The sequence below is a fragment of the Hyla sarda genome, chromosome 4 (genome assembly GCF_029499605.1).
Source record: "Hyla sarda isolate aHylSar1 chromosome 4, aHylSar1.hap1, whole genome shotgun sequence".
NCBI lineage: Eukaryota > Metazoa > Chordata > Amphibia > Anura > Hylidae > Hyla > Hyla sarda.
Window position 1 is genome coordinate 392,161,283 of NC_079192.1, and position 15,176 is coordinate 392,176,458.

Genomic DNA, 15,176 nt, shown 5'->3' on the forward strand with positions numbered 1-15,176 from the left:
AATCCATAATTGCTACAGAAATTATATAGAGATACATACTCAAACATACACTAGATCCATAATTATACTCAATTATTCCTAACCATGTGATTGTGGATGTGCAATTATACATGGAGATACAAATGAGAAATATGAAGAGAACTAGACTTACTGTACATGCCGGGTGGGCCAACCATGAGCAACTACAAGTGCCAGCAGTTATTCATAATGTCTGGCTGGATAAACTGGACTATAATGGTTGGGGACATATAGTTACACGAATGAAAAAAGACACATGTTCACCAGGTTCAACCAAGGAGGGTAAGAGATGATGAAGGGAAGGGGTACGAGTGGATGAAGGGGAAGGGATGTCATGTATCTATATTTTACAGCCCTTACCTGATAACATGTGCAGATGGTGCAGACCTAGGGGGAGATTTATCAAAACCTGTGCAGAGGAAAAGTTGCCCATAACAACCAATCAGATCGCTACTTTCACTTTTGAAAAGGCCTCTGAAAAATGAAAGAAGTGATCTGATTGGTTGCTATGGGTAACTAGTCAACATTTCCTCTTACAAGATGTAAGATGCGCCCGATTTTCAAACAGCTTGACTCACTGGTAAAAATCGAAGTAAGGCTCTGTTCACATGCAGGAATATCCGCAGTTGCGCACAAATTCCAGAAAATCAGAATTTCGGCTCAAAACACAGAATTGCGACGAAATTCAAAGCCCAATGAGTTCAATGGGATTCCACCCACAATTCTGCTAAATTTCTAGACAGGTAAAGGGGTACTCCGGTCCTGAGACATCTTATCCCCTATTCAAAGGATAGGGGATAAGATGTCTCATTGCGGGGGTCCCGCAGCTGGGGACCCCCGTAATCTTGTATTGGCCACCCACCTGTTTGAGCTTCACAAACAGCCGGGTGGCGACGACGGGGCTGGAGTATCGTGATGTCACGACTCCGCCCCGTGTGACCTCACCCCCGCTATGCAAATCTATGGGAGGGGGCGTCACGCCCCCTCCCATAGACTTGCATAGCGGGGCGCGGGGGCGGGGGGGTGACGTCACACGGGGGGCGGAGTCGTGACGTGATGATACTCCGGCCCCGTCGTCGCCACCTGGCTGTTTGTGAGCTTGGTGGTAAGTGAGCCTCTGTTCACATTGTCTTTTTGGAATGTTAAAAAAGTATATATTTAATAGACCCTTTATGGCAGTGATTCCCCAACAGTTGCTAAACTACAACTCCCAGCATGCCCACATGCTGAGAGTTGTAGTTTAGCAACAGCTGGAGGCTCCCTGTTTGGGAAATGCTGCTTTATGCACTATACTGGTGCTCTCCCCACTACTTACCTTCTTACACTCTGTAGGCCGCGGTGCTCTGCATCCAACCCACGAAATGGTACCCTAAAGGCATTGAAAAACTGCCACGGGGAGAACCCCCCCCCCCCCCCCCCCCCCCCCCCCAAAAAAAAAAAAATGTTAAAAATGAGCTGTAAATACTCACAATTCTGCTATAGGATTTATATCAGGAAAACTATTAGACTGTAGCAAGATTGGTTTGTAAATATGTAAACTCTGCTGAAGAATTCCTTTTCTGTTTCCCTTTAAATCGGGATAAACACATAAAATCGGGCTTTATACGTGATGAGGGTTATTTATCAATAATGGTCTTGTCTAGATCATTTTTGTAATTGGTGTAGATGCGTTTTGTTTGGCGGTGTCGCGCAAAATTTCTTACGTCTTCAATAATTATTTATTACATTTATAAATATATGTATAATATATAGTTAAATGGGTACTTCGGCCCTAATACATCTTATCCCCTAGCCAAAGGATAGGGGATAAGATGTATGATCGTGGGGGTCCCATCGCTGTGGACCCCCACAATCTGTTATTGTGCACCCACCTTTGTGAGCTCTCCGCAGCGTTGGAGGCTCCGAGTATGTAGCGTGACAATTACGGGGCCGTAGTATCGCGACGTCACGACTTCACCCCCGTGTGACGTCGCCCCTCGCCCCCTCAATGCAAGTCTATGGGAGGGGGCGTGACGGCTAAACATGTTAGCAGAAAAAAGAAGAGATTCGGAGGATGATGAGCTCTCACCTCCACCTTTGAATTATTCAAAAAAATGTTGGGTTAACTCTCTACGACAAACAATTCCAGCATTGCTTGTCTCAACTCCATACAACCCCTGAACAGGAATGTGTTCACAAGGTCATCCGCTAATTCTATAGGTATAGAATGTGCATTAGCCACACAACAATCATTTCAGAAAAAAGTTCAGGCTTGGCCATGGCCTCAGGACCGCGCGGGTCCACATTCTTCTTTTTTCGTGTTTTCCTTTCTTTTTCTATTTTAATTTTTTCCCTATCTTTTATTTTATTTAATTTGATTCATGGTTATTTTTTATAAAATTTTTCAGCCATTTGACACATGCTCAGATGGGATAATATATTAAATTAACATATCCTACTCCTCCCTTTTATCTCAACATATAACCTAACATTATTTGAATAAAAATATGTCCAAGACATACCTTCCCTTTTTCCTTTGCTAGATACTCGTATTTCTTGGATAATGTCGGGCAAGGATATTCTCAATTTGTTTACACTTTGTATGTAGAATACTATACCTTTTAATTTGGTTACCTATATTTAACCCCTTAAGGACTCAGCCCATTTTGGCCTTAAGGACAATTTAATTTTTACGTTTTCATTTTTTCCTCCTCGTCTTCTAAAAATCATGACTCTTTTATATTTTCATCCACAGACTAGTATGAGGGCTTGTTTTTTGCGCAACCAGTTGTCCTTTGTAATGACATCACTCATTATATCATAAAATGTATGGCGCAACCAAAAAACACTATTTTTGTGGTGAAATTAAAACGAAAAACGCAATTTTGCTAATTTTGGAAGGTTTTGTTTTCACGCCGTACAATTTATGGTAAAAATAACGTGTGTTCTTTATTATGAGGGTCAATACGATTAAAATGATACCCATTATTATATACTTTTATATTATTGTTGCGCTTAAAAAAAATCACAAACTTTTTAACCAAATTAGTACGTTTATAATCCCTTTATTTTGATGACCTCTAACTTTTTTATTTTTCCGTATAAGTGGCGGTATGGGGGCTCATTTTTTGCGCCATGATCTGTCCTTTTTTTTGATACCACATTTGCATATAAAAAACTTTTAATACATTTTTTATAATTTTTTTTTAATAAAATGTATTAAAAAAGTAGGAATTTTGGACTTTTTTAATTTTTTTTCGTTCACGCCGTTCACCGTACGGGATCATTAACATTTTATTTTAATAGTTCGGACATTTACGCACGCGGCGATACCAAATATGTCTATTAAAAATGTTTTTTACGCTTTTTGGGGGTAAAATAGGAAAAAACGGACGTTTTACTTTTTTATTGGGGGAGGGGATTTTTCACTTTTTTTTTACTTTTACTTTTACATTTTTTTACATTTTTTTTTACACTTGAATAGTCCCCATAGGGGACTATTCATAGCAATACCATGATTGCTAATACTGATCTGTTCTATGTATAGGACATAGAACAGATCAGTATTATTGGTCATCTCCTGCTCTGGTCTGCTCGATCACAGACCAGAGCAGGAGACGCCGGGAGCCGCACGGAGGAAGGAGAGGGGACCTCCGTGCGGCGTTATGAATGATCCGATCGTTCATTTAAATCGCGAACTGCCGCAGATGCCGGGATCTGTATTGATCCCGGCACCTGAGGGGTTAATGGCGGACGCCCGCGAGATCGCGGGCGTCGGCCACTGCCGGCGGGTCCCTGGCTGCGATCAGCAGCCGGGATCAGCCGCGCATGACACGGGCATCGCTCCGATGCCCGCGGTTATGCTTAGGACGTAAATGTACGTCCTGGTGCGTTAAGTACCACCTCACCAGGACGTACATTTACGTCCTGCGTCCTTAAGGGGTTAAAGGGGTATTCCAGGCAAAAACTTTTTTATATATTTCAACTGGCTCCAAAAAGCTAAACAGATTTCTAAATTACTTCTATTAAAAAATCTTAATCCTTTCAGTACTTATGAGCTTCTGAAGATAAGGTTGTTCTTTTCTGTCTAAGTGCTCTCTCATGACATGTGTCTCGGGAAAAGCCGAGTTTAGAAGCAAATCCCCATAGCAAACCTCTTCTAAACTTGGCGTTTCCCGAGACAGGTGTCATCAGAGAGCACTTAGACAGAAAAGAACAACCTTAACTTCAGAAGCTCATAAGTACAGAAAGGATTAAGATTTTTTAATAGAAGTAATTTACAAATCTGTTTAACTTTCTGGAGCCAGTTGATATATAGTGTTGAGCGGCATAGGCCATATTAGAATTCGCGAATATTCGCGAATATATGGACGAATATTCGTCATATTCGCGAATATTCGCATTTTCGTAATATTCCCGTTTTATTTTCGCATATACGAATATTATATAATTAGCATATGCGAACTTTCGCATATGCGAACTTTCGCACGTCAGTCTCACACAGTAGTATTAGAGCCTTCTTTACACCACATAAGCTGGAAGCAGAGAGGGATGATCACTCTGATGTGTACTGTGAAAAAAAAAAAACCAATATTCGTAATTACGAATATATAGCGCTATATTCGCGAATATTCGCAAATTCGCGCATATGCGATATTCGCGAATAAAATTCGAATTGCAAATATTCGCGAGCAACACTATTGATATATATAAAAAAGTTTTTGCCTGGAATACCCCTTTAAGGAATGTTATCTGTCCAGATTATATATGTGTCTCAGATTCGCCCCATTGGCGTTTTGTCTCCATTGGACATGTGTAGTAGTGTTGAGCGGCATAGGCCATATTCGAATTCGCGAATATTCGCGAACATATGGACGAATATTCGTCATATATTCGCGAATATTCGCATATTCTCGTTTTATTTTCGTGTATGTGAAAATTATCGTATGCGAAAATTAGTACATGCGAAAATTAGCATGTAAAAAATTAAAATAAGAAACTATTCGCATATGCGAAAAGTAGCATCTGCGGATTTTCGCATATGCGAAAATACGCTCGCCAGTCTCACACAGTAGTATTAGAGCCTTCTTTACACTACACAAGCTGGAAGCAGAGAGGGATGATCACTGTGATGTGTACTGTGAAAAAAAAAACAAAAAAAAGAATATTCGTAATTACGAATATATAGCGCTATATTCTCAAAAATTCGCGAATTCGCGAATATGCGATATTCGCGAATAAAATTCGTGATGCGAATATTCGCGAGCAACACTAATGTGTAGATGAAAATCTTTGAAAGAAAAATTATTTTCTTATATTTTTCTTTATCCTTTGTCACTGTATGTTGTCTATATGTTAATGGGAAAAATTGTTTATTTTCATGTAAAATTTCAAAAATAAACAGTTATATATATATATATATATATATATATATATATATATATGTTCAGGCTTGTATAGTGGAGCTCCCCCTGTCACATCTAAGCACCTGAGGCGACTCTTAAAGGGTAGCTCCCACCATCCTTTTTTTTTTTTTGCTAGCCCGTTCCCCCCCCCCCCCCCCCCCCCCGCTACAGCACTAGCCCGTTCACTCAACCCCCCCAACCCCCCACCCCGTTCCCTCATTACACTTGCAGTTACTGCAGAGTCTGGCAGCGGGCGTGCAGGGACAGCGGCGGCAACGAGGCATGGCGGCGATGTGCGGGAGGAGTGGCCGGGGAGCCAATGCGCTCGCTCCCGCCTGTCTGATTGACAAGCAGGGAGCGAGTGCAGCCTAACTGAAAAAGGACTGATTGCCACTCCAAAATTAGTCCTTTTTCAGCGGCTGTTTTTTAAATGTAAATTAAACCTTTTTAATGAAAAAAATAAAAATAAAAGTATATTAGAGATATGTTGTAGTACATAAGTACTACAACATATCAAAAAATAAAGTTGGTGACAGTGCCCATTTAAGCCTCCAAAAAGCCGTTCTACTATTGAACGTGTCTTCCTGTGTGCCCGATTACATCTTGTCTCAGGTTCATAAAAGGAGTCAGTAGCCAGGTTGTCAGACGATTATCACCTGTCAAAAGAGATTGCATAAGGTTAATAAAGGGTAAGGGCAATTGCAACATAATATCTACAACACATTTACAACATATCCAGTATGCGAAAAGTATTTCATTCCTTTGTGCAATTATTAATGAAAAACCCGTCCCCTCTAGTCACCCTCACCTGGTTCCACGTTGCTCTCTGATGAACACAAGTCTTTTTTCTTTTTCTTTTTGGTCTTGATATACAATTTTAGCTTGTGTGAACATTGGTCAAAATGCTAGTAAGGTATTTTTTAAAGGGGTACTCCGGCCCTGAGACATCTTATCCTACATCCAAAGGGTAGAGGATAAGATGTCTCACTGCGTGGGTCCCGTCGCTGTGGACCCCCACAAACTTGTATTCACCACCCACCTGTTTGAGCTACATGCCGCGGTGCCAGCTCACAAACAGCCGGGTGGCGACCTCAGGGCTGGGGTATCGTGACGTCACCCTCCACCCCCGCTAGGTCCTTCAGCTGTTTAAAAAGACAAAGAAAACATGGCTCTGGCAGATTTATATAAAAATTACTACATTTAGCATTCAAAAAACATCGCAGGATAATAATTGTGTGTATTTTTGAAACAGGTTGATTGAAATATCCTTTTTTCTTTTTTATGAAACAACAGGTATGTAATGGGTAAAAAAAAAAAATAAAGGAGCAAGACAACAAGATGTCTGTGGATACATGCTTATTAGGTAAGTAACAGTTTACCACACTGAAAAAAAAAATACATTAAACACATAAAAAAAATGTATAAAGAGTAGTGTTGCTCGCGAATATTCGCAATTCGAATATTGTTCGCGAACATCGCATATTCGCGAATTCGCGAATTTCGCGAATATAGCGCTATATATTTGTAATTACGAATATTCGTTTTTTTTTTTTTTTTTATTTCTTCACAGTACACATCACAGTGATCATCCCTCTCTGCTTCCAGCTTGTGTGGTGTAAAGAAGGCTCTAATACTACTGTGTGAGACTGGTGTGCAAGAACTCGCATATGCGAAAATTAGCATATGCTAATTTTCACATATGCGAATTTTCGCGCGTGTCAATTTTGTATATGCTAATTTTCACATATGTTAATTTTCGCATACGCGAATTTACGCATATGCGAAAACAAAACGAGGATATAACGAATATGCGAATATTCGCGAATATATGACGAATATTCGTCCATATATTTGCGAATATTCGCGAATTCGATTATGGCCTATGCCGCTCAACACTAGTGTTGAGCGGCATAGGCCATATTCGAATTCGCGAATATTCGCGAATATATGGACGAATAATCGTCATATTCGCGAATATTCGCGCATGCGAAAATTTACATATGCGAAAATTTGTATATACAAAAATTAACACATGCGAAAAATTAGCATATGCGAAAATTAGCATATGCAAATTTTCGCATGTGCGAAAATTTGCACACCAGTCTCACACAGTAGTATTAGAGCCTTCTTACACCACATAAGCTGGAAGCAGAGAGGGATGATCACTGTGATGTGTACTGTGAAAAAAATAAAAATAAAAAAAAAGAATATTCGTAATTACGAATATATAGCGCTATATTCGCGAATATTCGCGAATTCGCGAATATGTGATATTCGCGAATAAAATTCGAATTGCGAATATTCGCGAGCAACACTACTCAACACTAATAAAGAGTAGGAGAGGCTCTTATCAACTAGTTTCCTGGGACCCGGGCTACTCAAATAACACCTATAACCACGGTGTCAAAAATGCAATAAATAAAAAATGGAAATTGAGGCTCAGGGTCAATGCATATTGGATGATGATATGTTTATTATAATAAAATATATATGATAGTTAAAGTGTGTGCCGAACCTCACAGGGCCCTTGTGGGTTGGCAAATCCACAATAAAAATTCACAATAGATATACAAATATAATACGGCAATTGTAACTAATATCAACAGGTAATTAGTAAAATTCATAAAATTGTAAAAAAAAAATTATAAAAAAAAAGAGTGTTCACAGTATCCGATAAAACAGCCAAAATTATCCACAGTGTCTGATATATCAGTCAAAATTATCCACAGTGTCAGATAAGCCAGCGGAAATTTTTTTGATATTCTTCAGAAATTGATCTGATAGTTGAGATGGTGGGTACCATGAAAATAAAGTGCATATTCATCTCTTAGTAGTTTTGTTCAAATGAATCCCCTTGTGTGGGAATCGTTTGTAATCCGATGTATAAGTTCTGGCTCTTTGTTCAAAGAGCCCGCTGCTAGAGACTGGGCAGTCTCAATGATATGCCTGAAGTGAGCTTATAGGGAGGATACAATGTTGCTAGACAAGTGATACTATGTATACATACAATTGTGTAAAGGGTTTAGTTCTCTTGAATGAAACAGCTGCTGCTAGAGATTTTGCGACCTCAAAATATGCAGTGGGTTTTGGTGGGCAAATAAACAGGGGACTGCAGCGCTTCGAAAGTACAGCATAGCTGTATACATAGTACCTGATGTGGCGCTGGTGGTCCCGGCTTGGTACAGATGATGGACGGCTGTTAGAGACACGGCTTGTCTCAAAAGATACAGCAAATTGTAGAGGAGCCGATCCTTGTAACGGCTCTGATAATTAGCCCGGTGTGGCGTATCCTCATGGCTGGAGCGTTGCGCATAGGTTTGATGCACCGAAAATTGAAGGGTTCTGGCTCTGGGATATTGGCTGTATGGAGTGGCACTTAGAAGGGAAAGCTGGATGCGTTTCAAGTCCTCCGTAGGACTTTTCCTCAGCACTCACTTTTACTTTTAGCTGCTGAGGAAAAGTCCTACGGAGGACTTGAAACACGTCCAGCTTTCCCTTCTAAGTGCCACTCCATACAGCCAATATCCCAGAGGCAGAACCCTTCCATTTTCAGTGCATCAAACCTATGCGCAACGCTCCAGCCATGAGGATACCCCACACCAGGCTAATTATCAGAGCCGTTACAAGGATCGGATCCTCTACAATTTGCTGCATCTTTTGAGACAAGCCATGTCTCTAACAGCCGACCATCATCTGTACCAAGCCGGGACCACCAGCGCCACATCAGGTACTATGTATACAGCTAGGCTGTACTTTTGAAGCGCTGCAGTCCCCTGTTTATTTGCCCACCAAAACCCACTGCATATTTTGAGACCGCAAAATCTCTAGCAGCAACTGTTTCATTCAAGAGAACTAAACCCTTTACACAATTGTATGTATACATAGTATCACTTGTCTAGCAACATTGTATCCTCCCTATAAGCTCACTTCAGACATCGCTGCATATCAGATCAATTTCTGAAGAATATCTAAATTTTTTTGGCTGGCTTATCTGACACTGTGGATAATTTTGACTGATTTATCGGACACTGTGGATAATTTTGGCTGTTTTATCGGATACTGTGAATAATTTTGGCGGTTTTATCGGATACTGTAAACACATATTTTTTTATAAATGTTTTTACAATTTTATCAATTTGACTAATTACCTGTTGATATTAGTTACAATTGCCGTATTATATTTGTATATTTATTGTCAATTTTTATTGTGTATTTGCCGACCCACAAGGGCCCTGTGAGGTTCGGCACACACTTTAACTATCATATATATTTTATTATAATAAACATATCATCATCCAATATGCATTGACCCTGAGCCTCAATTTCCATTTTTTACATAAAAGAAAAGGGGGGGGGAGGGGGGGGGGAATCAAAAAATAAAAGGAAAACATACACTTTGGCCACTAGGACTACATTGGTATGCCTTAACAAACACTGCTCCATTAAAGGGGTATTCCAGAAAAAAACTTTTTTTTATATATCAACTGGCTCCAGAAAGTTAAACAGATTTGTAAATTACTTCTATTAAAAAATCTTAATTCTTTCAATAATTATCAGCTGCTGAAGTTGAGTTGTTCTTTTCTGTCTGGCAACAGTGCTCTCTGCTGACATCTCTGCTTGTCTCGGGAACTGCACAGAGTAGAAGAGGTTTGCTATGGGGATTTGCTTCTACTCTGGACAGTTCCCTAGACAGAAAAGAACAACTCAAGTTCAGCAGCTCATAAGTACTGAAAGGATTAAGATTTTTTTATAGAAGTACTTAACAAATCTGTTAAACTTTCTGGAGCCGGTTGATATATATATAAAAAAAAGTTTTTTCCTGGATAACCCCCTTAAGGACTCAGACAATTTTATTATTACGTTTTCGTTTTTTCCTCCTCGCCTTTAAAAAATCATTACTCTTTTATATTTTCTTATATTTTCATCCACAGACTAGTATGAGGGCTTGTTTTTTGCGCGACCAGTTGTCCGTTGTAATGCCATCACTCACTTTACCATAAAATGTATGGCGCAACCAAAAAAATACTATTTGTGTGGGGAAATTAAAAAGAAAACCGCAATTTTGCAAATTTTGGAAGGTTTGGTTTTCACGCCGTACAATTTACGGTAAAAATGACGTGTTCTTTATTCTTTGGGTCAATACGATTAAAATGATACCCATGATAATATACTTTTTTATTAGTGTTGCGCTTAAAAAAAAAAGCAAACTTTTTAACCAAATTAGTACATTTAAAATCCCCCTATTTTGAAGATCCATAACTTTTAAATTTTTCCGTATAAGCGTCAGTATGAGGCTAATTTTTTTCGCCGTGATCTGTACTTTTTTTTTAATACCATATTTGCTTATATAAAACTTTTAATAAATTTTTTTTTATAAAATGTTATAAAAAAAAGACACTATTTTGGACTTTTTTTTTTTACGTTCACGCCGTTCACCGTACGGTATCATTAACTTTTTATTTTAATAGTTGGGATATTTATGCATGCGACAATACCAAATATGTATATCAAATATTTTTTTTACACTTTTTGGGGGTGAAATAGGGAAAATGGGACAATTTATGTTTTTATTGGGGGAGGAGATTTTTCATATTTTTTTAAAAATTTTTTTACTTTTATTTTTACACTTTAATTGTCCTCATAGGGGACTATTTATAGAAATCATTCGATTGCTAATACTGTTCAGTGCTATGCATAGGACATAGCACTGATCAGTATTATCGGTCATCACCGCGGCAGCGATGCGGGCGATCCGATCATCCATTTTAGTGTCTGCAATGCTGCAGATGCCGTGATCTGTATTAATCACGGCATCTTAGGGGTTAATGGCGGGACCTGCCGCACATGACACGAGCATCGCTCCGATGCTCGCGGTTATGCATAGGACGTAAATGTACGTCCTGGTGCGTTAAGTACCAGCTCACCAGGACGTATATTTACGTCCTGCATTGTTAAAGGGGTTGTGTGCTGCCCTGCCTTTCGGAGCTCCGCTCACAGCGTCCGGAAGTTCATTACTCCGAACGCTGTGTGCCGGCTTCCGTGTTGGCGTCACGGGAGAAGTAATCTTTTTTAGACCTGATCAGGAGGTGGTCCAGATTTGCAGGTTTTTTTTCCACAATTGCAGGAAATTTTGCGCACAATTCAAAAACATACAGATAATAAATTACTCACAGCAAAAACATCACATTTGTCTGACATGCCAAGGAAGAAAGTGCAGGTGTAGGCAAGGCACAAGACACCACATTTCACAAGAGATGTGCAGCCAACATACAATGATATTTTGTTGGGTCAAAACAACCGGATCAGCCAAGGAATTAAAGGGGTACTCCGGCCCTGAGACATCTTATCCCCTATCCAAAGGATAGGGGATAAGATGTCTCACCATGGGGGTCCCGCCGCTGGGGACCCCCGCAATCTTGTATTCACCACCCACCTGTTTGAGCTGCACGCCGCGGTGCCAGCTCACAAACAGCCGGGTGGCGACCACGGGGCCAGAGTATCGTGACGTCACAACCCCCGTGGGACGTCACCCCCCGCCCCCGGTATGCAAGTCTATCACTCAAAAGTCACAGAAAAGAGGCCACACTTCTTGGTACAAGGGTAGGTTAGGCTCCTATTTCCATTATGATGCAGATCAGCCACAATGCTAAATATATAGGGGAGGTTGCACAGGTGCAAAATACTGATGAGCAACCACTCACACACCTACTCCTTTTGTGGAATGGGATGTCCAGTTTTTTTGTTCTGTGTCCCAGTGTAAACAGGGTCTTATGTTTCCTTATCAGGTTACCTGTTTATATTCTGCCCTGTTATTTTTTGTATCCTGTTTGGTATATCTGGTTGTCTAGTAGTTTTCTGTTTCTGGCCTGTGACCGACTATGTATATTATGTGTTTTTATTAGGCCCCTGCACTTTAGTTCAGGGAGGGACCAGCGCCCAGTCCATCATTTAAGATGGATGGGCAAGTGGGCAGGGAGAGTCTTTTTAGGGTCAGTTAGGGCTCACTCTCCCTGTCCCCCAGTCGGTCACGACAGATCATAACAAATATTAAAAGACAACTGTAGTGCAAGACTTTTATACATTTCTGTGCCCGGGCCTCAAAAATAAACAAAATAAACTTTAACTCACCTTCCTACGTTCCTCCGTATGTCCGGTACAGGCCTCACGGTCCAGCGGTGCTAACCTAATTCATGGGGATGGGGACGCAGCGGATCTGTCGGCGTATCACCGGCCGCAGCAATGTCCCGCCCCGGCTGGTGATAGGCTGAGCCCATTGTTATGTAAGAAGCCGACCAGAGCTCTTTGCATGACAGTGGGCTCAGCCTATCTCCGGACGGGCCGGGACATCGCTGCGGCCGGTGATACGCCAAAGGCTCTGCGGCGTCCCCGTCCCCAGGAATTTGAATTAGGTTAGCACTGCTGGACCGTGAGGCCTGTACCGGACCGACGGGGGGAACTTAGGAAGGTGAGTTAAAGTTTATTTTTTTTATTTTTGAAGCCCGGGCACAGGAATATATAAAAGACTTGCACTACAGTTGTCCTTTAAAGCATGACTTGAGCAACAAGGCCTAGCGCAGGCACCTGAAGCAATGTTTAACCCGTATGTGGTTTTGGACCGGACCTAAAACCGTAGTATACTACGGTTTCAGGTCCGGTCAGGAAACCGCATACGGGTCAAAACTGAGCTGACCGGAGTCACCGTATGACTCCGGTCGGCTCATTAAAGTAAATGGAGTCACAGGCTGATCCGGCTGGGGTACGGGAGCACCCGGTTTGCCCCTCCCCCAGCCGTATCCCGCGCCCGTGTGTAAAAAGCGAGATGTGAATGCAGCCTAACGGACGTTATTTTGTGACGGAACATAGTAACGGAAGAAATAGTGCATGCATAATATTATATATATAAATAATATTCATTCAATATTCATATTCATAGCTGCTGAAGAAAGGACTGAGACAGTCCTGAAACGCGTCCAGCATCCCTCTAATAACTTTGGAGACCACCAGTTAATTTGCCCAACTCAGCAACCAGCAGTCCGATACCGGGAAACATAACTGTCAATCACCCGGCACCCGGCACAGGAGATATACGCGCCTCATTGCCACGAGGACGTCACCGGCTTAACAACATACTCACCTGCAGTACCGCTGCAGTACCAGCACCCAGAACCCACTGTCGTCCAGCATTGCCACTGTGGGAGACGGCCGAGTCTCCGGTGATGCTGTCTCACGCCACGAGAGCCACCCGGTGATAACACACTGCGGGATTTCATAGCGCAACTGGAGGAGATGGCAGCATCCCCGTGAAGTCCAGCGCATCAGTGCCCGGGAGCGGTGAGATACAAAGTATCTAAAGATATGAATGCATATTAACTGCACACAAGCGTATATATTGACAATTATCTGCTAATAGCAAGTGTATGAACATTATTTGCAAAGGTGTTCGATTGCGATCTACTGCTGCAGCCGGACACATACAAATGGTTGCTATGAGTTACTAACAAAAACTTATATGGTTGCTATTGGTTACAACTATATTGGAATCTGTTACAATGTGCAGAACTTTTGGAGAGAGGAGAGAATTGATTATTGTGTATTGATTATTGTGGATGAACTAGGACTCTCCTACCCAGATTTCTCTCCATGTACAGTTTATTCCTATTAGAGGTTTTATATGAACTTTTATATGGTGGTCCTAATATTTTTTAACACATTTATTAATATTGTGGAATACTTATATTTTAGGATATATTAGCTGGTACTGCGCCTTCACAAGGGCCCTGTGAGACGCAGACGCCACTATTCTATTTTATTTTCTCATATCTTATTCTATATATTGTCATACTGTATAATAATAAATACATTTAATTACTATCTGTCCATTTGTCCTAAACCCTGAGCCATAATATATTTATTTCTATAGATAATTTACAAATCTGTTTAACTTTCTGAAGCCAGTTGATCTATAAAAAAAAAAAGTTTTTTTTCTTGGATAACCCCTTTAAGGGTTGAATTTCGAAAAATCTTTTCTTATTCCTCGTCTACGTCTTAAAAACAACACCTGTGAAAAGCTTTCTAGGTCCAAGGGTTTAGGCTGGGCGTTGATAAGTCTATGAGTCAGGCCTTCTCTTTGTATATATATATATATATATATATATATATATATATATATATATATATACATATATATATAACTGCAACTCCGGAATTTAATTTAAAAAAAAAGCGATCAAAATTCACATCCAAACAAAAATGGTACTGTTAAAAATTACAGACCGGGGCGCATAAAATGAGCCCTCATACGGGTACTTCTAAGGAGAAATACAAAAAGTAATGGGATTAAAATAGGACATAATTTCCCCCGCATATGTGTATCCTGTGATGTCACGCATATATAATTAATTATGCAAATTAGCGTGGCCAGTATTGTTTTTTACAAGAAAGGCGGCGACCCTAATTCACGCCTAAATCTACATGAGATAGGATTGCTCTGGAAGACTTTTCATGTTTCGCTCAGACACAATTAAAAAGCAATGTCCTGTCAATTTCCTCCTGATAACACTGGCAGAGCTGTAATGTCGGCTCCAGATGCAGCGAGAGCCCGGCGTGGAGGGCAGCAGGTGCTGTAATGACAGATGGGATAGTCATACAGTACACACGCCAGTCATAAAGGGAGGGCACTGTTCTATATATATGTCATCTCCCCTGCTGGAAATAGCCCGTACACTCCAGACACCATTTACTTAGAGAGGATTCTTCCCAGCAGAACTTCAGCAC

At 40.7% G+C, this 15,176-nt stretch overlaps 1 long non-coding RNA gene across 1 annotated transcript; it reads left to right on the forward strand.

The window, feature by feature from the left end:
• Positions 1-560: 560 nt before the first annotated feature.
• LOC130367111 (uncharacterized) lies at positions 561-14,234 on the forward strand. Its single transcript, XR_008892084.1, has 3 exons — positions 561-610; positions 6,696-6,765; positions 13,336-14,234. It is a non-coding gene; the product is annotated as an uncharacterized LOC130367111 (long non-coding RNA).
• The last annotated feature ends 942 nt before the right edge of the window (positions 14,235-15,176 follow it).